The sequence below is a fragment of the Numenius arquata genome, chromosome W (assembly GCF_964106895.1).
Source record: "Numenius arquata chromosome W, bNumArq3.hap1.1, whole genome shotgun sequence".
Taxonomy (NCBI): Eukaryota; Metazoa; Chordata; class Aves; order Charadriiformes; family Scolopacidae; genus Numenius; species Numenius arquata.
The window spans coordinates 10,959,853-10,985,819 of NC_133615.1; positions in this window are offsets into that span (position 1 = coordinate 10,959,853).

A 25,967-nucleotide genomic window follows, 5' to 3' on the forward strand; every position below is an offset into this window, starting at 1 on the left:
ATCACTCTCTACAACTACTTGAAAGGACACTGTAGAGAGGTTGGTGCTGGTCTCTTCGCACAGGTAACTAATGACAGAACGAGAGGGAATGGCTTCAAGCTCCAACAGGGTAGGTTTAGACTGAACATTAGGAAAGAATTTTTCACAGAAAGAGGGGTCGGGCATTGGAATAGGCTGCCCAGGGAGGTGGTTGAGTCACCATCCCTGGATGTGTTTAAGAGACGTTTAGATGTGGTGTTGGGGGATATGATATAGGGAAGAACTTTGTAGTGTAGGGTAGATGGTTGGACTTGATGATCCCAAGGGTCTCTTCCAACCTGGACGATTCTATGATTCTATGATTCTATGACTGGAGGAAGGCAAATATCACACCAGTCTACAAAAAGGGCAAGAAGGAGGACCCTGGGAACTACAGGCCAATTAGTCTCACCTCTGTCCCTGGGAAAATAATGGAGCGACTCGTTCTGGATGTCATCTCCAAACACATTGAAGATCAAGAAGTTATTGGAAGCGGTCAAAACAGATTTACCAAGGGTAAATCATGCTTGACCAATCTGATAGCCTTCTATGACGTTATAACTGGATGGCTGGATGAGGGGAGAGCAGCAGATGTCATCTACCTTGACTTCAGCAAGGCTTTTGACACTGTCTCCCATAACATCCTCATTAGGAAATTAAGGAAGTGTGGGTTAGATGAGGGGGCAGTGAGGTGGATTGAGAGCTGGCTGTGTGACAGAACTCAGAGGGTTGTGATTAATGGAGCAGGGTCGAGTTGGAGGCCTGTAACCAGCGGTGTCCCCCAGGGGTCAATACTCGGCCCAGTCCTGTTCAACATATTCATCAATGACCTGGATGAGGGGACAGAGTGTATCCTCAGCGAGTTTGCTGATGATACCAAACTGGGAGGGCTGGCCGACACTCCAGAGGGCTGTGCCGCCATGCAGCGTGACCTGGACAGGCTGGAGAGCTGGGCAGAGAAGAACCTAATGAGGTTCAACAAGGGCAAGCGTAGGGTCCTGCACCTGGGGAGGAAGAACCCCAGGCACCAATATAGGTTAGGGGTGGATCTTCTGGAAAGCACTACTGAGGAGAAGGATCTGGGAGTCCTGGTGGATAGTAAATTATCCATGAGCCAGCAATGTGCCCTTGTTGCCAAGAGGGTCAATGGTATCCTGGGCTGCGTAGGGAAGAGTGTGGCCAGTAGGTGGAGGGAGGTCATTCTCCCCCTCTACTCTGCACTGGTGAGGCCACAATTGGAATACTGCGTCCAGTTCTGGGCTCCCCAGTTCAAGAGAGACAGGGAACTGCTGGAGAGAGTCCAGCGAAGGGCAACTAAGATGATTAAGGGATTGGAGCATCTCCCTTACGAGGAAAGGCTCAAAGAGCTGGGGCTCTTTAGCCTGGAGAAGAGAAGGCTGAGGGGAGACCTTATCTATGTTTACAAGTACCTAAAGGGTGGATTGAAGGAGGGTGGAACCAGACTCTTTTCAGTGGTTCCCAGCAATAGGATGAGGGGCAACGGGCACAAGCTGGAACATGGGAAGTTCCATTCAAATATGAGGAGAAACTTCTTTCCGGTGAGGGTGCCAGAGCCCTGGAACAGGCTGCCCAGGGAGGGTGTGGAGTCCCCTTCTCTGGAGATCTTCAAGACCTGCCTGGATGCTGTCCTGAGTGATGTGCTCTGGGCAACCCTGCTTTAGCAGGGGAGTTGGACTAGAGGATCTCTAGAGGTCCCTTCCGACTCTGACAATTCCGTGATTCCGTGATAGCTAAATAATATAAATACACTTAGCTTATCAAAGTGGATTTACTGAAAATTTACACTTTCATTATTTAAAAAGTAAACACTGGGATTGAAGAGACATGGTTGGGAAGATATGCATTGGTTGTAATTCTGGGAATGAATTACATTTGTAAAACAGCAAATCCTAAATCTGCAATTATAGTACAAAGATGACTTTGCATTTGTCTCTAAGAAACTATTATCTGTACCTAAGAAAACAATTTTGAAATTTAACAGGTACTTGAAGCTAGAACCAAGTTGCTCAACAAAAAAACCCACTCCATAAAACAAAGACAAGGGTCTTTCAAAGTTTACACCAAGTTAAAATAAAATAAAAAAAAGTCTGAATTTATGGAACTAGTATGTTCTTCTAAATGGAAATCAGACATTACTTGGATGTATTCACATTTTAAGGAGATTAATATTATTTAAAAAAATATGAGGGGCAATTATAAAGAGCTTATAAAGGGCATTAAAAGAGCTTTAAAATTTTATTTCCATAGGAGATGTGGTTATTTTAAATTTTGTTTTCAGGCTCTGCCTAATTTAGCATTAATAGGCATGCTGAGATACTTGAAGCATGTAAAATTATTTTGATGATGTAAGTACAGATTCAGCATCTGGGCTTTAAAGTACAACAAAGTCATAGCGACCAGATCATAGCATCTTAATACCAGAAAGTTGTTATTCATCAAATTTTCCCTCAGAAAAAAAACTTCCCCCCCTTCCCCCCAGGAGGTCTTACATAGAGATACTTACAACTGTCCAAAGAGTGAGGATGGAGGAGGAATAGGAAAATTCACTTCGAAGTGCAGGAACAATGCTAGTGAAAAGATTTTTAATGCTCCAAAGTTATGCTTTGCAATTCAAAATCATAAATTGCACCATGATCAAAAATACACACTGAGCAATACTGGCATATTTACAAAATCGATTAGAAATACATGTATCAGATTCATTAATTTCTTCATATAAGAAGATAATCCAGTTAATACAAGAGACTACACATTAACTGGCCCTTCAATAATTGTTTTTGTATTACATTTCAGAAATACTTTATTGAACCAGTACAAAACATAACATGAAATGGAACACAATTTTTTTGTTAAACAGCATTTGTCTCCCCTAATATGAGTCACTAAGGCTCATAAAACTTTAAATTAATTATACAATTAAGAAATAAGGGATAATCATTCTCCAACTCAAGCTGAAGATTTAGTTATCTAAATTATTGCTACATCTTTCATAAAAATTTGGGGGGTTAATTTGATAGGAATTAAAATAGAAATCTGACATAAAATTCTTAAACATTCTACTTTTCATTTAACTATCTTAACTGTATGTCATATACTGTTATTTATCTTACTAATATATGTGATCAGATCTGAGTATTAGAAATTCCCCAAAATCTCTACATAACAAAGCCATATTACCTCTAAAATTTCATGCAGTGTTATCCATTGTACAGCTGGGTCTTCAGAAGAATTCTGCAAGGATAACCACCCCCCAGCCATATTAACAGAAAACCAAAACTAAATAGTCAGGAAAAAGTCTCAATTAACAAAGAAAAATAATCACACAATTATTTGATTGCATAGTACACAACAGATGAAGACTTTTACTTACATTCAGTCATGACACAAATAGGTTTTAAATCACTCATACACCACTTCAATATCATAAACTTTAAATGTAACATTTTTGGAATTAATTATTAATTAAGAAGATTAATCTTAAGTAATTATAGTATATATACCTGGGTTTACATTTACATATAACCAAGTACATCATATTAAAGATGTAGTACAGTGCAAAACATTCTGTGAATATGATCTGTTAGAAAAAAAAATGTTTTTCTTGAACTTTAGAAAATGTTTACAATGACCTGCAAAGTTGACACAGCTCAAGACTTCAGTTCACAGTGCCTTAATATTTTTTCATGATTTGCCAATGAATATTTGTTTAATATTACCCTGTCTTTAATTAAAAAAATTGGCCAAGTTTAAGAAATATAATAATAAAAAAGTTATTTAAAATGTCCTTGATAAAATATCATTTCTACAGCAATCCATTAGAAAATTACTCATTTTCATTTGTAGCAAGCAAATCAAGCCATTTGCTTACAAATTGGTATGGATTCCTTAGGCAACAATGCCAACAAAACTGCTTGTGCAGTTGCATGGTGAACCTGCCTCTTTTATCTTTCAATTTTATCAGTTTTCCCCATCCACTTTGCATTCAACAAAATAAAGGAGATAACACAGCATTGGTGGCTGTTGGCTGCTTACTCAACACTGCTGTTCAATGTTTCCTAAGACATTAACAGAAGTGCAGCACTTTACACAAACTCTACTTCTGGAACAGAAGAGGAATATAAGCAATAAAAAAAATTCATGAAAGGCAAATTCTGGCTCCTTTTTCCATCACAGTTCTTAATATTCTCACCTTCAGAAAGGGGGACGTACTTCCTGCTCCATGGAAATCTTGCAAACCATGATGGAGCTAGGGCTCAATAATCATATCTTTGTCCATATCAAGACTAGGCTGAAGAAACAGAATTTACACCAAGAAGCTGCAAAAGCTTCCTTGGAGCAATCATGAAGATACTTCATAGCCTCAGCTGTTGTATTTCTCTGCCCCAAAACATTACTTTGTAACACAGGTAATGGGTTCAATATTCATGTTGCAAAGTTAAAATCAGGTTATGACTTCAGTAATTACTAAAAGTGATATACAAAGAATAAAATCCTAAGGATATTAGTGTAAAGAGGCTTGCGTTCTCACAGAACTAGCAAACTCAATTTGCTAGGTCTATAATATACACTGTGTATAGTTTTATAAAATCAAATTATTACATATCTTAAGTGTCACCAATATAACAGCACCTCTAATTAAATAATGCTTGGAAAGTGATTTTTAAGCAGGATGCTCAGCATTTATTTAACTTGAAAGGCACCTTCTTCTCCCTTCCATGAGACAGATTTGCATAAAGAATATTCCTCAACAAATGACTTTTCATATTTCTTATCTTGAAAAAATGTGTGTCCTGGTTTGGGCTGGACTGACCAATAAAACAAAGGACAGATGCTCTCTTTAACTTCTCTCCCAAGGGAGAGAAGAATGAGAAAGAGAAAGACACTTATGGATTGAAAAAGAAACTAAACAAATGCAATATTAATGATAAAAAAGAAAATATGATAATATTAATAAAAAATAATTAAATATATACAATCTATACAAAACCCGGTATCAAATTCCCAGGCTCACATATAGATAGGATAGGATCTAACATATCTGGGATGGCAGCACTCAATGGTGGTGTGACTTCATTCAGACCACGATAGTCTGCTGTCAATCTCCGTTCCCCATTAGGCTTTCACACTGGCCATATGGGATTCTTAAAAGGTGAGTGAGTCTTACTGATCACCCCTTGGCTTTCCAGCTGATGAATCAACTTCTGAATAGGGAGCAAAGAGTCTCAATAAACGCGATATTGTCGCCTATGCACCGTTGTAGTAGCAATGGACACATTTTGTTCCTCATCCCTCAACAGCCCCACAGCAGAAGGGTCCTCTGACAGACCAGGCAAAGCAGGCAGTTCCACAACTTCCTCGTCTCCACCTCCGCTTGTGGTGGTGCAACCCCCCTCCCCCACTTCAGGCCACACGGTACTTGGTGTGATCTCGCTTCCAGCCTGGGCCGCAGAACAACACAATGGACCAGAACGTAACATAATGGTCTAACATGAAAGAAAGAAAAGGTGGAGAGCAACAGACCAAGAACACAATAGTGTGCCTAGTCCCCATGGTTCCTACCGCTTGGAGATAATAACTATATTTGATCACTCCTGACACCGTATGGATTGTGGCCACAGAGGGGGGGAATACCAGGACCCCAAGATCTAGAAAGCTCTGGGGCTGTGTAACCATCGTCTCAGTTGGCCCGGAGTGGAAAAGTAACTGACAAAAGTCAATTGTCTCGGATCCTATAAGTAGCAATTCTAGTAGAGACCCTTTGAGCTCTTCTGGATCGCAGCAGGCTGTGGCCAGTAACTCCCCTGAGTTGAGATACCTCTCAGGCTGACACCTCGAGGCCAGGGCAGGAGAAGACCCTTCTCAAGACTCAACTATTGCCTGTTGAGGAACATCAATGCATTGTGTGTATTTACCCTAAATCTGAGAAAGGGAAATTTTAACTATAGGCTAGTCTATCTCTCTCTCTCTCTCATCCACCTCTCCACCTATATATGTTGTGAGATACACATTAGCTTTATGGATGTGGATGCTCTTTTGTCCATCCGTTAATGTGTAGGACCTAAAGGTGGCACCTTTCGGCTCAATAGAATTGTCTGCTATTAAAAAATTCCCAATCAGAGACCTGTATGTGTGTGTGAGCATGCGCATTTATATGCTTTGCTTAGATATATACATGTATATGTATTAACCTGTGATTTGTAACTCTACTCATACATATATGTATTGACTTGAGATATCTTCTAGTAAGTTAGTGTGAATCTTGCCATCTTCGAATCTGTAACTAAGTTGCTGTTCAATTATTTTGTTTACTCACTTTGTAAACCCCTAAACTGGTTAATGATTAAATGCTGCTAAAATTCAACCTCTCGATCTACCTTACATCATTAAAAAATTTTGAATAGCTGCTAAATCATAACTGTGTCAAATATTTTCATCTGCGACACCACTATACCAAACGTCCACCAGTACCCCCTTGGGGCCTTAAAATACTCTCTCCTGAGGTAATCTATGCCAAGAATGCACAGAGCATCTGGGCCAGTCACAATGGGGAACTTCTCCCATTTATTCCCAGTTAGGCTCACTTTGGACTCTGATAGTCAGCTCTTGAGATCCCTCTGTCACTCCAGCAATAATGATGGATTCTTCCCCTCTGTGATTCGATGGCATTAGGGTGCACTGTGGACCAGTGTCCAACAAGGCCCTATACTTTTGTGGTTCTGATGTGCCAGGCCATCAAATCCACACAGTCCAATAAACTCGATTATCTCTCTCCTCCTCCTGGCTGGAGGCAGGGCCCCCCTACTTTCGATTAGAGGGCCCGCCACTTCCATCCATGACAGTTGCATGTCGTAAATCAGTCTCCGAAGTCCATATGGGCCTTCTGGGGGACAGCTCTCTGGAAACTGGAGCAGTACTTCTCCTGGAAGAACCCCCCTGGGGGTGTTTTACTCCGCAACTCACATATGCATGTCTGTAAAGCCAAAGTAGGATTCCCATCCCAATTCCTCATGTTTTCTCCCTGATTACGCAGGGTAGACCGCAGGATGTATCGTAGTGTGCATTGTTTCTCTCAAACAGGTTTAGTAGGGAAGCGTTTGTCCCCAACTGAGACATCGGCCTTGCCAAATGATTTGTTCAGCACTGAGACACTGGCCTGTGGGGTGGAAAGAAGATTATGTATGTAATGCTGTATTTGAGCATCCATATCACCCACCGTCAGTGCCTCATCTTCTCTCCAGCAAAATAATGCCAATACATTAGCATATGCCAGTGGTGCGCTCAGTACCCACTTGTGCTAAATGGGTCTGGTAATTTTGAGTGCATCTGGATCTAATGATGTCTGCAGGTCATCCAAATTGCTGAAAATCATCTCCTGCGCAGCTATTTCCCTCAGATTCTTAACACCTCTCTCAATAGTTGTCCACTTGGATAGGTAGTACATGATATCATCCCTATAGGGATACCCACTCCTCACACTTAACAGGAGTCACCTCCAGAGGGTGAGGGATTGTGGTGGTCTTCCAAGAGCTCTGTCAATACCCTATTCTCTAGCCAATGGTCCCAGCTGCTTGGCTTCTCTACCATCTAAGTACAAACTATCGGCTCCAGTATCCCAGCATCAGAGTAGCCAACTTTCCCGCCTTCCTGATGGCTGTAATCCTTACGTATGTCTTGCAGCTCACTTAGGGTTAATGACTGAGTAGTTTCCTCTGTTACTGCATTGCCTGATGTTCCTGGCTATCTGATGCACATTTCCTCTTATGTACAGGGTTGACTGATACTGGCTCTGATTGAGTCTGTAGGTCAGCTGCATCATCCATCACCAAGGTCAGAGTAGATTTAGTACTTGTTGCAGCTGTGGGTCTTGTCATGAGAGCCAGCAGGGTCTGGATAACATCAGTGTCTGTCACAGGGGCTGGCGGGGTCTCTACTGGACATTTCCCTCTACTGCAGATCCAGCCAATGGAAAAGACCAAGCCCACAAAAATTAACAACATAAGCACGATGATCAAAACATTCCAAGGGTATTCCGAACTCTCAAAAACTGTTACTATTGATGCTACCAGAACATACAAATCCTTAAGAGATATCCCCTCCCTCGCTAAATGGCCCATAATATAACCCAAGGTGTAATTATGCACAATCCCCAAGAGAGGGTTCCTGCCATCCTGAGATCAGTCCAACCACAGCGATCCACAAGATGCCATTAACTGTGACGAAAACTGGAAAGATTACAAAAGACCCGGTAACATAGCAAACTACCGCCACACAAGATAACAAGGCGATGACTTTAACTGCACATTTAGAAACAATAAGCTGCCCTGAATCAGTGAGAAATGGCAATGAACTCTCCCACAGCTGCCAACATAAGCCTGCACAGAGATACCAGAGAACTCCGTCAACAGTCCTTTGAAATCACACCAACAGATCCATAATGACTGTTTAAAAAACTGTTTAAAACTTCAACCCTTTAGAACTCTCAAATTAAGGCCTACGGTTCTCCCAGCACTATTTGAATTAAGTGCAAACTATCATGTTGGGCCCCAAGTTCGTTAAGATACCATGTTGGGCACCAAATTTGTTATGGTTTAAGAAAACCCAGTATCGCACTAATCAAGATTCTTTGCTCTTTATCCAGAAGTTGATCCATCAGCTGGAAAGCCAAGGGGTGATCAGTAAGACTCACTCACCTTTTAAGAATCCCATATGGCCAGTGTGAAAGCCTAATGGGGAACGGAGATTGACAGCAGACTATCGTGGTCTGAATGAAGTCACACCACCATTGAGTGCTGCCGTCCCAGATATGTTAGAACTTCACTATGAACTGGAGTCAAAGGAAGCTGAGTGGTATGCTACAATGGACATTGCTCCTGCCTTGTTCTCTATTCCTTTAGCAGCAGAGTGCAGGCCACAGTTTGCTTTCACCTGGAGGGGTGTCCAGTACACCTGGAATCGACTGCCCCAGGGGTGGAAACACAGCCCTACTATATGCCATGGACTGATCCAGACTGCACTGGAGAAGGATGGAGCTCCAGAACATCTGCAATACATTGATGACATCATCATATGGGGTAATACAGCAGAAGAAGTTTTTAAGAAAGGTGAGAAAGTAATTGAGATTCTTCTGAAAGCAGGTTTTGCCATCAAATGAGGTATGGTCAAGGGACCTGCACAGGAGATTCAGTTTTTAGGAATTAAGTGGCAAGGTGGTTGTTGCCAGATCCCAATAGATGTGATTAACAAAATAACAGCTATGTCACCACGTACTAACAAAAAGAAAACACAAGCCTTTTTAGGCGTTGTGGGTTTCTGGAGAATGCATATTCCTGCTTACAGTTAGACTGTGAGCCCTCTCTATGAAGTGACTAGAAAGAAAAATGATTTTAAATGGGGTCCTGAGCAGTAATCAGCCTTTGAAGAAATTAAATGGGAGATTGTTCATGCAGTAGCCCTTGGGCCAGACTGGACAGGACAAGATGTGAAAAATGTGCTGTACACCGCAGCCGGGGTGTGTGAATGGCCCCACCTGGAGTGACTCGAGGCAACCCCTAGGGTTTTGGAGTCGAGCATATAGAGGATCAGAGGCTCACTGTACTACTGCTGCAATATACTACCACACATTGGCAGCATATGAAGGAGTTCAAGCTGCTTCGGGGGTAATTGGTACTGAAGCACAGCTCCTCCTGGCACCTCAGTTGACAGTGTTGAACTGGATGTTTAAAGGGAAGACTCCTTCCACGCATCATTCAACTGATGCAACATGGAGTAAGTGGGTAGCACTAATTATTTAGCGAGCTCGAACAGGGAATCCCAATTGTTCAGGAATTCTGGAGGTGATCATGGATTGGCTGCGAGGCATGGATTTTGGAGAGTCCCCAGAGGAGACGGTGGTACGCGCTGAGGAGGCCCTGCCATATTATCAATTATCGGAAAGCGAGAGGCAATACACGCTGTTCACTGATGGATCTTGTCGTATTGCAGGAAACCAGCAAAGGTAGAAAGCTGCTGTGTGGAGTCCTACTCGACGAGTCGCAGAAGTGGCTGAGGAGGGGTGAGTCAAGTCAGTTTGCAGAAGTGAAAGCCATCCAGTTGGCTTTAGATATTGCTGAGCAAGAAAAGCAGCTGGTGCTTTATCTTTATACTGACTCATGGATGGAAGCACATGCCTTGTGGGGGTGGTTAAAGCAATGGAAGAAGAGCAACTGGCAGCGCAAAGGTAAACCCATCTGGGCTGCTGACTTGTGCCAAGATATTGCTGACTGATTAGAAAAGCTGTCTGTGAAGGTACAACATGTAGATGCCCATATACCTAAGAGTTGGGCCACTGAGGAACAACAAAACAATCATCAGGTGGATCAGGCTGCTAAGATGCAAGTGTCCCAAGTAGACTTGGACTGGCAACATAAGAGTGAACTGTTTTTAGCTTGTTGGGCCCATGACACTTCAGGTCATCAAGGAAGATGACAAACCCGCTAGGGAAAACGCTATGTGCTTACAATGGTGGAAGCAACCACCGGATGGCTGGAAACACATGCTGTGTCTCATGCCACTGCCCGTAACACTATTTTAGGCCTTGAAAGACAAGTCTTGTGGCAACATGGTACTCCAGAGAGAATTGAATCAGACAATGGGTCTCATTTCTGAAATAATCTTATAGATGCCTGGGATAAAGACCATGGTATCGAGTAGATATATCATATCTCTTATCATGCAGCAGCCGCCAGGGAAGTTGAATGATGCAACGGACTACTGAAGACTACCCTGAAAGCGATGAGTGCTGGAACATTTAAAAAGTGGGATGAACATTTAGCAAAAGCCACCTGGTTAGTCAACACCAGGGGAACTGTCAGCCGAGCTGGTCCTGCTCACTCAGAGCTTTTACCTACTGTAGAAGGGGATAAGGTCCCTGTGGCACATATAAAGAATATGTTGGGGAAAACAGTCTGGGTTACCCCGGCCTCAGGTAAAGGCAGACCCACTTGTGGGGTTGCTTTTGCTGAAGGATCAGGGCATACCTAGCGGGTGATGCAGGAGAATGGAGAGGTTTGATGTGTACCTTTAGGAGATCTGATTTTGAGTGAGAATCCTTAATTTAAATGGTATGGTGTTAACTATTACATAACACTAACAGTGTTCAATCATTGTTTTTCAGGATAATGTAGTGGTAACGGAACCAGAGCCAGCTTCATAGGATGGCATCCAGCGACAGGGAACATGCTAGCCGTGAGCACAACACGTTATATTGCTGTGCCCAACTCCACCCTTCTGTCATCCTGTATTGAGGCCTGGTTCTGATATGACAACTGAGTGAATGCCACATCACTTGTTCCTACCCTAAAAGACTATTATGATAGATGGAACTCACAGTTTTGGGCTACAGAAATTCAATGGACCTTTTAGAGGAATAGTTCATAGCTTTAGAGGATTATATTTGTGTGTGTGTATATATTACAAGACAAATGTAATAGTAACTAGAGTGTGACATATATATGGTATGAAATAAGGGGTGAAAAGTCCTGGGTTGAGAGACACAGGACTAACTTCTCTTCTAACGCTGGGGAAAACTGCATATTTGGAAGACTGCAGTGTCTGAATTTGTGAAAATATTTACTTTACAGCCAGCTAGGCTATGTGGGATTCAAGGTCTCAGTGTTTTTGAGCCTTGCCAGGTGCAGGGATGAGGAGGAGTGAGGCCTGGGCACTTGACCCAGGTTGGCCAACAGGATTATTTCATACCATGAATGTCACATTGTCGGAGTGGGAGACGGACCCGGAGTAACGATGAGTCTCAATATGAGTATGATCGTTCTCACTTTATTCAAGTTCTCACAGAATATATAAAGACAGACAAGCAGAGCACGCGCTAGCAACAGCTATACGATTGGCTTACGGTCTCTGTTCGCGTGCCTAGAGCGCTCACACAATTAGTGCAGACCTCTTGTCCACGCGCAGCAGATGTTTCTCTGTCTCCCGGAGGCAGTACCGCTTATCACTTACTTATCATGTAGCTACTTCTTCATACTTCTGTTTCTCAAGGACAGTTCACAGCCTCCTCCGGGCTTTCATCCCTATCAAAGACTGGGTTGCTCATTGTAATCAAGTCGTGCCCCTTTTCACTCAGCCATTCCTCCACAATTCCCCCTTCTTGTTTTTGAGCAATCCAGGCTTGGTTTACTACTTTTAACATAGCTCTCTTAATACAACTAAGCACTAAACATAAGCACAGACCTATGATCATAAGGGTTATTATAATGCGCAAGCCTTCAACAAGCAAGCCTACTAACCCTTGTGGCATATTCCCAAACAAGTTAGTCAGCCACCCATCTAAAAACCCATGGTTTTGATGAATTTTGTTTGCATGCTCTTTTAACCACTGCAACTGTTTATGAATTGATTCGCTGTGATCGGACAAATTCATACAGCACATGCCTTCAAAATCCTCGCAACCATGACCTTGAGCTAATAGCAAAAAGCCAATTGCCGCTCTATTCTGCAAAATTGCGTGGCGTAAGCTATTTTGATCTCCTAACAGAGTTTCTATTACCTCAGTGGTGACTTTAGCTTGTTTTTCAGCCCAACAAGCTAACCGTCCTATCTCCTTCAAAGCTCTGCCTGCTGCTGCCTCAGGTACAAACAGGGATAAAAACACTCTCTCAGTGGGATTGAGTAAGGTAACTTCATCATTGCAATTTGGTGGGAGACCCGTGACCGCCCGTTTTGTACGTGCAGCGTTTTCTCTCTTGGTCACATTTTTCCACCAGTTTTGATTTGGGGCTAACAACGTTAATTTGCCAAGATAACATGGACCACCTATCGCATTTTTCGGTATTCCCTGCCATGCCCTGTCACCACATATCAAAAACACGTCTGGCGGCAAGGCTTTTGGGGTGCCATTGTTCCAAATTTGCTGTTCCCCTTTCGTTCCAACCCCAAGGGCTCCCAGTCCTTGTTTTGATGTGTCATTTGTGCCACAAAATGCGCCTTTATATCTATAGTCATAGTAGTTTGCTTTTGGAGTGACGTTTGTCCATCCCATCCAATTAAATGTTCGATAATAATTTACGCCAGTAAAGGCAGGTCCTCCAAAAAATATGCAGGTTTGAGTCCAGTTCTGGGAGACATTTCCAATTCTCATTGATCCTAACAGTTCTAATTCTTGAGGGTCCCAAGGCAGCGTAACATTCAGGCTATTAAGGAGCGTGGCACTACAATTACTAACGCTCTGGGAATTAGTGCAGTTCTGCTTACTATACTTGCTAAAGTCTTCTACCTTAAAACCACGTACTCCTATCAAACATGTCCGAAAAGGCTCTGTAGCAGAGGCAAGCGATAGACAAAAGGCTTGTTGTCCTGTCTTATTCGCCCAGGTGACCCACATGTTTTCCCTAGGTTCAATCTTGTGGAGGGTCATTACCGCCGGGATCAATATCCCCAGGGTCAGGATCTTGAACATCTTGGTTGTCAGGCGGATCATGTCGAGTCAGAGCAGGTTTTACAGCTCGACTGGGCACCCACACTGGACCGCAATCTGTGGAGACACACATATAACCTCAACCATTAAATATAACAGGAACAGGCCCCATCCAAATTCCAGAGACTGGATCTTTATACATCACTTTGAGTTGCGGGAGTATTGTTGTACTATTGAACTTAAGGTTTTGATGGTGAATCATCACTGGCGGTTCCTCTCGATCACCCATGAGACAGAGAAAGTTCAACATAAAGAGCACACGATGTAGCCTTTGCTGGGGATCTGTCTCTACTCCCTTTTGTTTACCTAGATAGTCCTTCAATACTTGATGAGTGCGTTCCACTAATCCTTGTCCCGTAGGCGAATGTGGGATCCCTGTCGTGTGATCGACCCCCCATCTTAGCAAAAACTTTCTAGCCTTTTGACTAACATAAGCAGGCCCATTATCAGTTTTAATGCATTCAGGCACTCCTAATACAGCAAAGCAAGCAAGCGTTTACATACATGATGTGCCTTTTCTCCGGGCAATGCGGTTGCCCAGATCATTTTTGAAAATGTATCAATGGTCACATGTACATACTTCAAGCGACCAAACTCTGGGATATGTGTGACATCCATCTGCCACAACTCTAACGCCTTTAATCCTTTTGGGTTCACTCCTAACCCTATTCCTGGGCCATGGCTCCCACATTTCGGGCAGGCTTGGATAATGCCTCGAGCCTCATTTTCTGTTAAATTAAATTGTCTTTTTAGCCCTTTTGCATTTTGGTGAAAATTCTCATGACTCTGCCTAGCTTGTTGAAATTTATCCATAGGAGGCACATGACACACTGGACTAACCAGGCTGTCAGCAAGTTGATTGCCCTGGCCTAATCCAAGGTCTAGCTGATGACTACGAATATGGATAACACAACAGGCAGCTGTTCTTTGGTCAAGTACAGATCGCAACCGAATAAATAAATTCCCCAGCCTAGGATTAGCTGTCTCTCTAAGTAGAGCGTCTTCCAGGCGTGGCACTATTCCAGCCACATATAATGAGTCTGTTACTACATTCAAGGGAGTGCTTAGCCAATTGTTCAAGGCCCATACTACTGCAGTTAGTTCCAATGTTTGAAGGGAATCTCGAGGTTGTCCCTCTATGATATGCTGACACCATTGACCTTTTTCCTGCCAAACACAGGCTGCACGCCGCAAGCGTTTGCCCGCATCTGTGTATACAGTGATACCATCTGACAATGGGTCTTTCTGTACCTTGGGTCTTTCTAGCCACTGATTTCTTTTTAGAACTTGCCATAATTTCCCTTGTGGCTGTTGTGAATGCACTCTCCCACTGTAGCCTAACAAGGCTTCTTGCATGGCAGCGTCATTACGCAGCCACCATTCTAAATCTACAGCGTTAACAGGTATGCTAATATCCTCTGGTTCTTTACCACTGATTTCTATGATTCGTGATCTTCCTTTTCGTATCAATTCACCTACTGCTTCAGTTCGCGTTTGAATGCTCGTTTTTGGTTGTACACTTAAGAACACCCATTCTAAGACATTGAACACATTCTCTTTTGTTACCTTCCCTTCGCATTTGTCAGTGGCATCACCAAAGAAGGAAAAGAGAGTAGCAAGTTCCCCCTTTTTGTTTTGCCATTGACAAATGACTGCATATGGTGAATCTTTCCCATTACATATTATCAGAGACACTGGCAACATTAAAATGCGTCGAGATGACCACGTCGATTGCAGTTTTTGTGCAATTTGTTGTAGTGCTGCTTGCTGCATCGCCGTCAGAGTAATGCCGTTGGCTGGATGATTGCTTCTCAATAATTCTGTTAAGGGTGCAATGTCGGTATTGGAAATGCCAACACAGTTCCGCACCCATTGAATGTCTCCAAGCAGGGTTTGGACGTCAGTCAGTGTGCGCAATTGAGTTGCGAGCTCGGTTTTTTGCGGTCGAATCTTGGAGTCTATGATGGACCATCCGAGATATTTCCAGGGAGCTGTACGCTGTACCTTTTCGGGTGCGATAACAAGGCCTTTTCTTGATAATACGTCGGTTAATTGCTGCAAAGACTCTTCAGTGAAAGGCTCCTTTTGACAACAGAGAATATCATCCATATAATGATAGATTATTGTGTTCGACCATTGTTTCCGAAGTGGTTGTAGTGCCCATGCTACATAAAGTTGGCATAGCGTGGGTGAATTTTTCATCCCTTGTGGTAAAACAACCCATTCATAGTGGTCTGCAGGTGAGGCTTTATTTACTGCTGGTATAGAAAAGGCAAATCGCTGTGTATCTTGAGGGTGTAAGGGAATGGTAAAGAAACAGTCTTTCAAGTCCACTATCAATATATGCCATCCATCTGGTAACATGTTAGGGGAAGGCATTCCAGGTTGTAATGCACCCATAGATTGCATTTGTGCATTAACCTTTCGTAGGTCATGTAAAAGTCGCCATTTTCCAGTCTTTTTTGGGATTACAAAGATGGGCGTATTCCATGGGCTAACAGAAGGTTTTATGTGGCCAGCTGCAAGTTGCTCGGCAACTAGCTGTCTAGCGATCTGCAGTCGCTCTTCGGTCATGGGCCACTGGTCAACCCACACGGGTTCATTGGAGGTCCAAGTTAACAGCGGGTTGGGCGACTGCTCTCCAGTGCCCATGACTAAAAATGGCTTGTAGTTAAAACTGCTCCAATTTGGCTGAGAACATCACGGCCGATTAAGGCTTCTAATGTCCCAGGTAAGGGTAGCACGTATACCTTGAGACTTACTTGTTGGCCTTCTGGAAATTGCAAATGTATTGGCTGTTTACTGACATAAGGTGTAGACTGTCCTCCAACACCTGCAATGGATGACGTTGGTAACTCTACCGACCAAGTTACAGGCCATATAGCTCGGCTTATAATTGTAACATCGGCTCCGGTATCTAGCATTGCCATAATTCGCTTAGACATGCCATGCTGTGAAATGATTACACTCATCGTGGGACGCTGGTCCATTTTCGTGGTAAAACACACTGCAGGCCCAGTGGACCCAAAGCCACGATCACCATGACAGACATCTGATTCTGGCGGATAATCCAATGAATTGTCAATAGCGACTATTTGTGCAATTCTGCTACCTTTTGGAATAAATAAAGGCGGACAAACGGTGTAGGCCATAATGTGGACGCGACCAGTATAATCTGCATCAATGACTCCAGGCAGTACAATCAGTCCCTTGATTCCTGCTGACGACCGGCCTAGTAACAGTCCTCCAACAGCACTGTTTTGATGAAATAAAGGCCCTACAGCGTTGCTAGGAATTTTCTGGACATTGGAGTCAATGAGGGTAACATCTATTGTAGTTTCCACGTCGATTCCCATGCTTCCTCGGGTTGCTGGTTGGTGCTGTTGTAGAAAACCTTTGTCTTGTTTTGAGGGTTTATTTGTTTCTGCACGCGGCCTCTCCCCGCGCTCGGCTTCCAGTTTCCCGTACAGACTTTCGTAGCATGAGTACTCTTTTGACACTTGTCACACCATACGGCACTGCGACAGTTGGTTTTAACGTGGCCAGATTCACCACAGCGGAAACAACTTCCACGGAAGGGTTGTGCAGGCCGCCGTACTTGCTTCTGTTGGACAATTGCAGCCAAGGGCTGCACGACTTCTCGGACAGCTCCTTGAACTGCTGCAGCAACTGCGGTGCTTTGTTTTTGAGCTTCAGCCCTTTCTACTCTCAATAACATTTCTTCAACGCCTGCTCCTTTTGGTAGACTGGCTAAATTTGCTTGGTGGTCTTATTGGCATTATCAAAAGCCAATACTTTGAACATCTGTTGTTTACCGCTGTCATCTAAATCAGGGTGATTCATGATTGCTTCCCACAGTCGGTCAACAAAGTTACTATATTTTTCTGTAGTTCCTTGCATCATGGTACCAAATGACGGAATAGTAGATCCTGGGAGGCCGAGAAATGCCTCTAGGGCAAGTTGCGCCGATCGCTGTAATAGGTTTGCTGGAAACGTCAATTGTACTTCCAAGTCACTAAATTTTCCGTGCCCTGTGAACATCTCTGCTGTGACTCCACGGAGGGGGTCTCCCTCCCCTTGTCTTCGAGATGCTTCATTCATAGCTCGTTGTTGCGAGGAGGATTCCCACAACAAATATTGTGTTGGAGTAAGCAACAGTCTCATTAGGTTACGACAATCATATGGACACATCAGATCAGCAGAAAAAATCCAGCTGACAATTTGTCGGGTAGCCTCAGATTTTACTCCATAAGTTGAGATGGTGGTGCGAGCTTGTTGTAAAATTTTCCAATCATGTGGTTCCCATTTGCCAGTATTGTTTACATGTATGACGGGACACGCGAGAGGTGGAGTTCCGCCCAGACTAGTGGCTGTTCCCCATTGTCCTTCTAATATAGCGTCTCTAATAATGCCATTCCAGCGTGCAGTTCTCGGAGGTGTTGAGGGATTCACTAGCCATGGAGGCATGTTATCATCCTTCCTCCCCACACGTAAATCTAACTCCTCGAGCCGCCTTAAAACTGTCTGTAGCAGTTTGTCTGTGGACAGTTTACGACTCTTGTCGGGAGGTGGAGTTGGCGGACCAGACGAATCACTGGAGGGGGGTAGCGGTGGATACAAGAGAGGCGGAGTTGCTGGAGGAGGTGCTGTGGGCGGAGGCCGACACGCTGCTCCTCCCAAATCGATGAGATCAGTAGACGTTTCAGGCCCCTCCTCTGCTGGAGTTTTCTGAGGAGGCACTTCCGCATTTGCATTACTTTTCTGTTCTGGTTTCGCATCAGTCACTTCCGCTTTTCCCGAGTTTTGCAAGGGGTTCAGCGGCAAGTCTTTACTTTTCTCAGGAGGGTCAGAGTCCTCATTAGCTCGAATTTCAGCAACAGTTTTACACACAGTCCCGGTCATTCCCTTTACCGCAGGCAGCCCGAAGAACCGCGCAATAGGTCCAGGCTTACTTTCAGGTTTTAAGGCGGCCGCTCCTGGACCTAACATTTGAGCAGCTGCACAGGCTACTTCCCGCTCCGCTTTCATCGCTTCTAAAGTCTCTAGCACAGTATGCCACAACCCACGGACGGCTTTTATCTCTTTCTCCTCTTTTTCATCCCCCTCGATTGTTTTTTGCCACATCGTCCCTCCAAAATCTCGCCATTCCGAAACAGAAAACAGCATAAGTGTGTCAGAAAAATGACCCCATCGCTGTCCTAATTTAATTAACTTTATCAACAGTTTCGCCGGTACTTCATTCCCTCTCTTAGAGAGGATTCCAGCGAGTACAGTGGCCGCAGCTTCTACTTGCATCACTGCGCCTGGGAGGCGAGAGGCCACCTCGCACCGTTGTCTGCTCCCACCTTTGCGCCCGAGCAGCACTTCTCCCAGCCGTGGTTTCCCACTCCCCTCCTCTAGCTGCTTACCGCAGACTCGGAGAACTCAGTCCCGCTGAGCTATGGATCTCTGTGCATCCTCTGCTACCAGATGTCGGAGTGGGAGACGGACCCGGAGTAACGATGAGTCTCAATATGAGTATGGTCGATCTCCCTTTATTCAAGTTCACACAGAGTATATAAAGACAGACAAGCAGAGCACGCGCTAGCAACAATTATACGATTGGCTTACAGTCTCTGTTCACGCGCCTAGAGCGCTCACACAATTAGTGCAGACCTCTTGTCCACGCGCAGCAGATGTTTCTCTGTCTCCCGGAGGCAGTACCGCTTATCACTTACTTATCATGTAGCTACTTCTTCATACTTCTGTTTCTCAAGGACAGTTCACAGCCTCCTCCGGGCTCTCATCCCTATCAAAGACTGGGTTGCTCATTGTAATCAAGTCATGCCCTTTTTCACTCAGCCATTCCTCCACAGTTGAAGACCCCACGAGAACCAAAGTCTGCGATTGGGAGGCTACTTTGAGCTGATTGTAAAAGGCTTCATCAACTTCCCCATCCTGATCAGGTGGCCTGTAATAAACACCCACCACAGTGTCCCTCATATTGGCCTGCCCCTTAATCCTCACCCACAAGCTCTCAACTCTCTCTTCATCTGACCCCAGGGAGGGCTTTGGGGACATCTCCTCACTCTTTATCCATTCCTTAACATAGAGGGCGACACCTCCACCCCTCCTTCCTCGCCTGTCCCTTCTGAACAGCTTGTAGCCCTCAATAGCCACACTCCAGTCATAGGATTCATCCCACCAGGTTTCAGTGATGGCCACTATATCATAGCTTTCCAGCAGCCTGGTAGCCTCCAACTCCTCCTGTTTGTTGCCCATGCTGTGTGCATTTGTGTAGAGGCACTTCAGCTGGGCTGTTGGCTGTGCTGCCTTCTTAAGGGAACACCCCTTGAGGTGTCTCACAGGGGTTTCTCTGTTTACTTCAACTACCTCAGGAGCTGCTGGCTCTTCTCCATAAGTCTTTGACTGCAATGCAGTGTCATCAGCTCGGCTCAGGGAGCCAGGCTAAAGGCCCTTACTAGCACCCTGCCCCCCTAACCCTGGTGTGTAATCGCTCAGCTTGCTACAGTCAAGTCTGATATTATTAACCCCCTCCCCCCTCCCATCTAGTTTAAAGCCCTGTTAATCAACCCCACAATCTTCTGCGCAAGAACCCCCTTCCCCCTTTGAGAGAGGTGCCTCCCATTTGCTGTTAACAAGCCCGGTGTTGTATGGGTGACTCTACTGTCAAAGAACCCAAAGTTATGGCAGTGACACCAGCCATGGAGCCACATATTAATTGCCCATATTTGTCTGTTCCTCCCAGCATCATTGCCTGCAACTGGAAGGAGTGATGAAAAGATAACCTGTGCCCCAGACTCTCTTACTAGCCCTCCCAGCTTTCTGAAGTCTCTTTTTATGGATCTGGGGCTGTGAGTTGCAGATTCCTCTGTGCCTATATGAAAAACCAGTAATGGATAATAGTCTGAAGGATGTACTAAGCCAGAAAGTTTCCTGGTAACATCCTTAACCCAGGCTCCAGGAAGAATACAGACTTCCCTCTGAGGAGGGTCCACTCAGCATAGTGGTCCCTCCATCCCCATTAGGAAGGAGTCACCAACGACTATAACCCTTCTTTTTCTCCTTGTGGGTGTGGTGGTGATCCGGGGTGTACTCTTTTTTGGCTGAGGAGGCATCTGTAATGAAGACTGCCCATCACAGAATCATAGAATGGTTAGAATTGGAAGGGACCTTAAAGATCATCAAGTTCCAACCCCCCTGCCATGGGCAGGGACACCTCCACTAGACCAGGTTGCTCAAAGCCCCATCCAGCCTGGCCTTAAACACTTCCAGGGATGGGGCATCCGCAACTTCCCTGGGCAACCTGTTCCAGTGCCTCACCACCCTCACAGGAAAGAATTTCCTCCTAATATCTAATCTAAATCTCCCTTCTTCCAATTTAAAAACATTACCCCTTGTCCTGTCACTACATCTCCTGACAAAGAGTCCCTCTCCAGCTCTCCTGTAGGCTTCCTTCAGATATTGGAAGGCTGCTATGAGGTCTCCCCAGAGCATTCTCTTCTCCAGGCTGAACAACCCCAGCTCTCTCAGCCTGTCTTCATAGGGGAGGTGCTCCAGCCCTCTGATCATCTTCGTGGCCCTCCACTGGACCTGTTCCAACAGGTCCATGTCCTTCCTGTGTTGAGGACTCCAAAGCTGGACACAGTATTCCAGGTGGGGTCTCACGAGCACAGAGTAGAGGGGTAGAATCACCTCCCATGACCTGCTGGCCACACTTCTTCTGATGCAGCCCAGGATGCGGTTGGCTTTCTGGGCTGCCAGCGCACATTGCCGGCTCATGTTGAGCTTCTCATCCACCAGCACCCCCAAGTCCTTCTCCTCAGGGCTGCTCTCCAGCCATTCTCCGCCCAACCTGTATTTGTGCCTGGGATTGCCATGACCCAGGTGCAGGACCCTGCACTTGACCTGGTTGAACTTCATGCAGTTTGCATGAGCCCATCTCTCAAGCCTGTCCAGGTCCCTCTGGATGGCATCCCTTCCCTCCAGCGTGTCGACTGCACCACCGAGCTTGGTGTCATCGGCAAACTTGCTGAGGGTGCACTCTATCCTACTGTCCATGTCTCTGACAAAGATGTTGAACAGCACTGGTCCCAGTACCGACCCCTGAGGAACTACATCTACATCCTCACTTGACTGGCCTTCCTCAACCAGTACCTCGTATCTGTTCTTCAGAGGTACAGGACAGGGGAAGGGGGAGAGTTCTGCTGCCCCGACCATGAACCTGCCTCCATTCATTCTTATCATTTAGGCTTCTACCTTTAGCCTGACTGGGGCTGGATACAGGGGCTCCTAGTCCCTGGCTGCTTCCCTCCCTAGTACACCTCAACCTTTCAACTTCCCTTCTCAGCTCTGTCACCAGGCTGAGCAGATCATTCACTTGTTCACATCTCACACAACAGGTCTCATAGCTGCCACTCGTTACCAGTAAAAGGTCCTGGCACTCCCTGCAGCCTGGACAGCCACATGCTTCCGTGGGAGCTCTGTCTGTGTTCCCACATCCATTTCGGCTGAGGATGAGAGTTTGACCTTCCTCTGGGTGGAGACCATGTCTAAGCTCTTTCTGAGGGGGTGATGCCAGGAGCAGGACTCACCTGTCAAGCTGAGAGAGCTTCAGTTCCTCCCTACATGCCCTTTCCCTGCACCTTGTGGTGATGCTCCCAGGTGGCACTCTGGGTTACACCCACTCACTGCTTGCTCACTCAGTGCACATTGACTAGTCACTAAGCTCCTGAAAAGCCTCTTTTATGGAGGGAAGAAGGTGGGAGTGGTCCTGGGGGGGGTGGGGTGGGGGTGGGGGGTGGGTGGGGGGGGGTGGGTGGGTGGGTGTGTGTGTGGGGGGGTGTGTGTGTGTGTGTGTGTGTGTGTGTGTGTGTGTTGGCTCCGCCCACGCCGCCTCATCAGCCCGCCCACCAGCTACCGGCTTTCCGGCACAGACTAGCTGCTTTGCCCGGCTTTAAAAGCCCTCAGAAAGAGCTCTTTGTTGATCTTTTTTGCTGCGATTCCTTCCCCCAATAGACAGATACAGACAGTATCTCATCTTTCTGTTATTAAAAGAATTGATTACCTAGTCTGCAGTTTTATGACATGAGCATGAATCACATTAGAACCATCCTGGAGCTGACTTTTGGAAACCTGTTTTCCACTGGACATGGTCAGTTTATACTTGAACAGTAGACATTGTCAGCAATGACAAACATATCTCATTTTATGCTCACATGGGATTTTTTGCACCTCCCTTCAATAATTCTTTTCAAGGAGTTTATTATAAAAATAAGTGGTTGTTTTGATTTACTAACAATCTTTACTACGATCTTACTAACACACAGAACTGCCTTTGGACTCTGAGATCTTAATTAAAACTTTATCTGTCAATTCATATTTAGACAATTGGCTGATCATAACAGGACAATCTTGAGAACTGTCAACCAGGCTTCTTGGTTAGCCACAATGAATCTTTGTGTTTTCTATAGAAACTAATAGTGGCCGAGATAGACGCCATGATAGCAATGAGCAATAAGGACAGAATTCTTTGATCCTTACTGAATAAGGTAGTGTTGTACTTGGCTGGGTTTATTTGATTAGGCCCATATCTCTGGAGTATTGATGCTGTTTTAAAATCCCTCACAACTCTGACTCCGATTAGCGTCAGATAAGCAGGAGGCTTCTCCATCTAACCCATATCATGTTCTCCCAGTATTGAGCCACTGGCTGCACCTTTAATATGGTCAAGAAAAATATGTCAGTCACAACCCTGTGATTCATGGATAAATGATCACCTGCTGAATCATAGGCCAAATCTGGGAGAATGATGCTTTAGGTTGTGACTGATTCAGTAGAAAATCTCAACCTAAGGGAGCGCTACTTGCCATTCAGCTTTTACGTGATCCAAATTGGTACATATGTGAAGAGGAAAATATTATGCATTCTACAGTAATGATTCTTCTGGTCTGTGCCTACAGTGTAGAGCCCCTGACTTCTCACTTTTCAGAATACATAGTTACAGCAAACTTCAAACTGATTTAGCCACATGAACACCTTCTTGCAGGTAGCATTACAAGATTACAAGGAAGTGCAGACCACATCTGCCCTCACAAACTCAACTCAGCAAAAGATTATGATTGGTACAACCTTACCGTCATCACTTCCTAGTGAATTAACTAAATTGTTCTGGGCGGTTTTTCAACTTTTGATGGTGACATTAAAATTATCTGTTGCATTTGTCTGTATTTTGCTGCAGGTAAAAGAATTGTGATTTTGAAGGACTGGCATGAAAATTTCTGGATATAAAGTTTTGGCAGAAATGTAGATGAGCTTTTTGCTTGTGTTTTTAAGAGAGAACAGGTGATGCTAATGAAGACTGCTATGGCTCTAGTTACAGGCATATAACCTTAGAAAAATAAGCGCACCTTGAAACCTAGAATAATCTTTAGTATTTTCATACAACAGCACTACATTTTCTGTATCTTATATTGTATTTGAAACTTTAAAAAAAGGAATTGTCAAATAAACAGCATATAAAACTTTGAGAAGGTATTACACCTGTTTACTTTGTCTCCAACACATCCTTTATTTATTCACAAAAGATAGCCAATCCATGTACTTTCTGAGAGAAAGGTGTTTGTTGGGTTTTTTTTTCCAGTTTTTGGTTTTGTCTACTGAGTTTGGGCTGTTTTTCTTCTTGTTGGATTTTACTTGCTTGTTTATTTATTTTGCTTCAAACTGTTTTAGCATAGCAACTTTCTGATCACAATACTTTACTTATTCTCAAAGGTGAAATTTTAGTGATTAAGCCAGTGAGACTCTTTTTTCATGCATATTCTCAGGCAATACTAACACTATGGTTTAGTTCAGATTGTTTCCAGGTTAAACAACATGCATTCTGAGGTACATCTGCAGTGCCAAATTACTCATAATTATTATCAGCTATGCTTAAAAAAAGTTCTTTGTTCTGCAAGTTTTAAATTCTGTACTTTACAAAATGCATTGTGTCAAATGAAACATAATCTTGCCTTTTCTACTTGGCAACAAATGCTGCTTGCAGGTGCTTCCAAATGAGCTTTTGGTTTATAGTTAGCCAAGAAAAATATAATTTTGGTGGTATTCCTATTGTAATTGTAATTTAGGTTGCATTTAAGTTGCTGGAGACTGTTTCAGGCAAAAAAGACTTTAAATACAAATTAAAATAGATTATTGTTGCAGTTTACTCGATTGTCCTGGTTTAGCTCCAGCTGGCACCAAAGAACCACGCGGCCGTTCTCTCACACACACCCCCCAGCTGTGGGATAGAGGGGAGAATTGGAAGAAAAAGGCAAAACTCGTGGGTTGAGATAAAGGCAGTTTAACAGAACAGCAAAGGAAAGAGGAAAACAACAACAATAATACCGATAGAGGAACGTACAAAACACGATTAGTGTATCACTGCTCACCGAGAAACCCCCAGCCGCTCCCAAGCAGCAACTTCCTGTCCCCTCCCCCGGCCAGCTCCCCTGGCTCTGTGCTGGGCATAGTGTCACACGGTATCTAATACCTGTGTCCGTCCTAACTCCTTGTGAAAATTAACCCTATCCCCGCCGGAACCAGGACATTGATAAATAACTATTTATAATAAATAATTTCCCCGACAATCAATTGCTCAAGTTTCCTTAAGATTATGAAGTGCTTTTATTTTGTTTAATAGAACACTGGAGAATTTTGATTGGTGATGAGACGAATCATTATTCTTGGTGTCATGATCTTCTAGAGACATATTTGCCAGAATACTAAATTATCCACAGTGTATTGGGTTTTTGTGGCAAGGGTTTTTTTTTGGGGGGGGGGGGGGGGAGGGCTACAGGGGTGGCTTCTGTGAGAAGCTGCTAGAAGCTTCCTCCCATGTTTGATAGAACCAATGCCAGCCAGCTCCAAGATGTACCCACTGCTGGCCAAGGCTGACCCAATCAGCAGTTGCATCTAGTTTTTTATTTGAATATGCAGCACGCTTTTATTTTAGTATGATTCCTTTTTGGACTTGTGTTTATTTCACTATAAGAGGGGTTTGTTTTGTGAAGGTCATTGCATTGAGAGTTGTATTTTGATTATGTCCAGGAACATGTTGGTTATAGTCCTGCAATACTGAACTGCAACACTGGAAAACTAGGTAACTGCTTTGTTGTTTTTAAGAGAAGAATCCAAAGGCTGAGGTCAACATGAATGAAGGGAACAGATCTGTGTTTAATCATGGAAAAGTGAAACTGTTCAACTGAGCTGAATTTAAAGTTCGATAGTCTGTTCAGAATAGTCCTCCTACCTGTTTTGCAAATTAAAGATTCAACTAGACTTTATTAGGTAGTTCCCAGATGGCTCTAACCTTGCAGGGCAACCTCTGCAAACAAGAGCTTAGTTTTGATGCTCTTTGCCCATGCAGGCTAATGCTGCGCAGTCAATACATTCTTTGACTGACTGAGCGCAAGCTTGA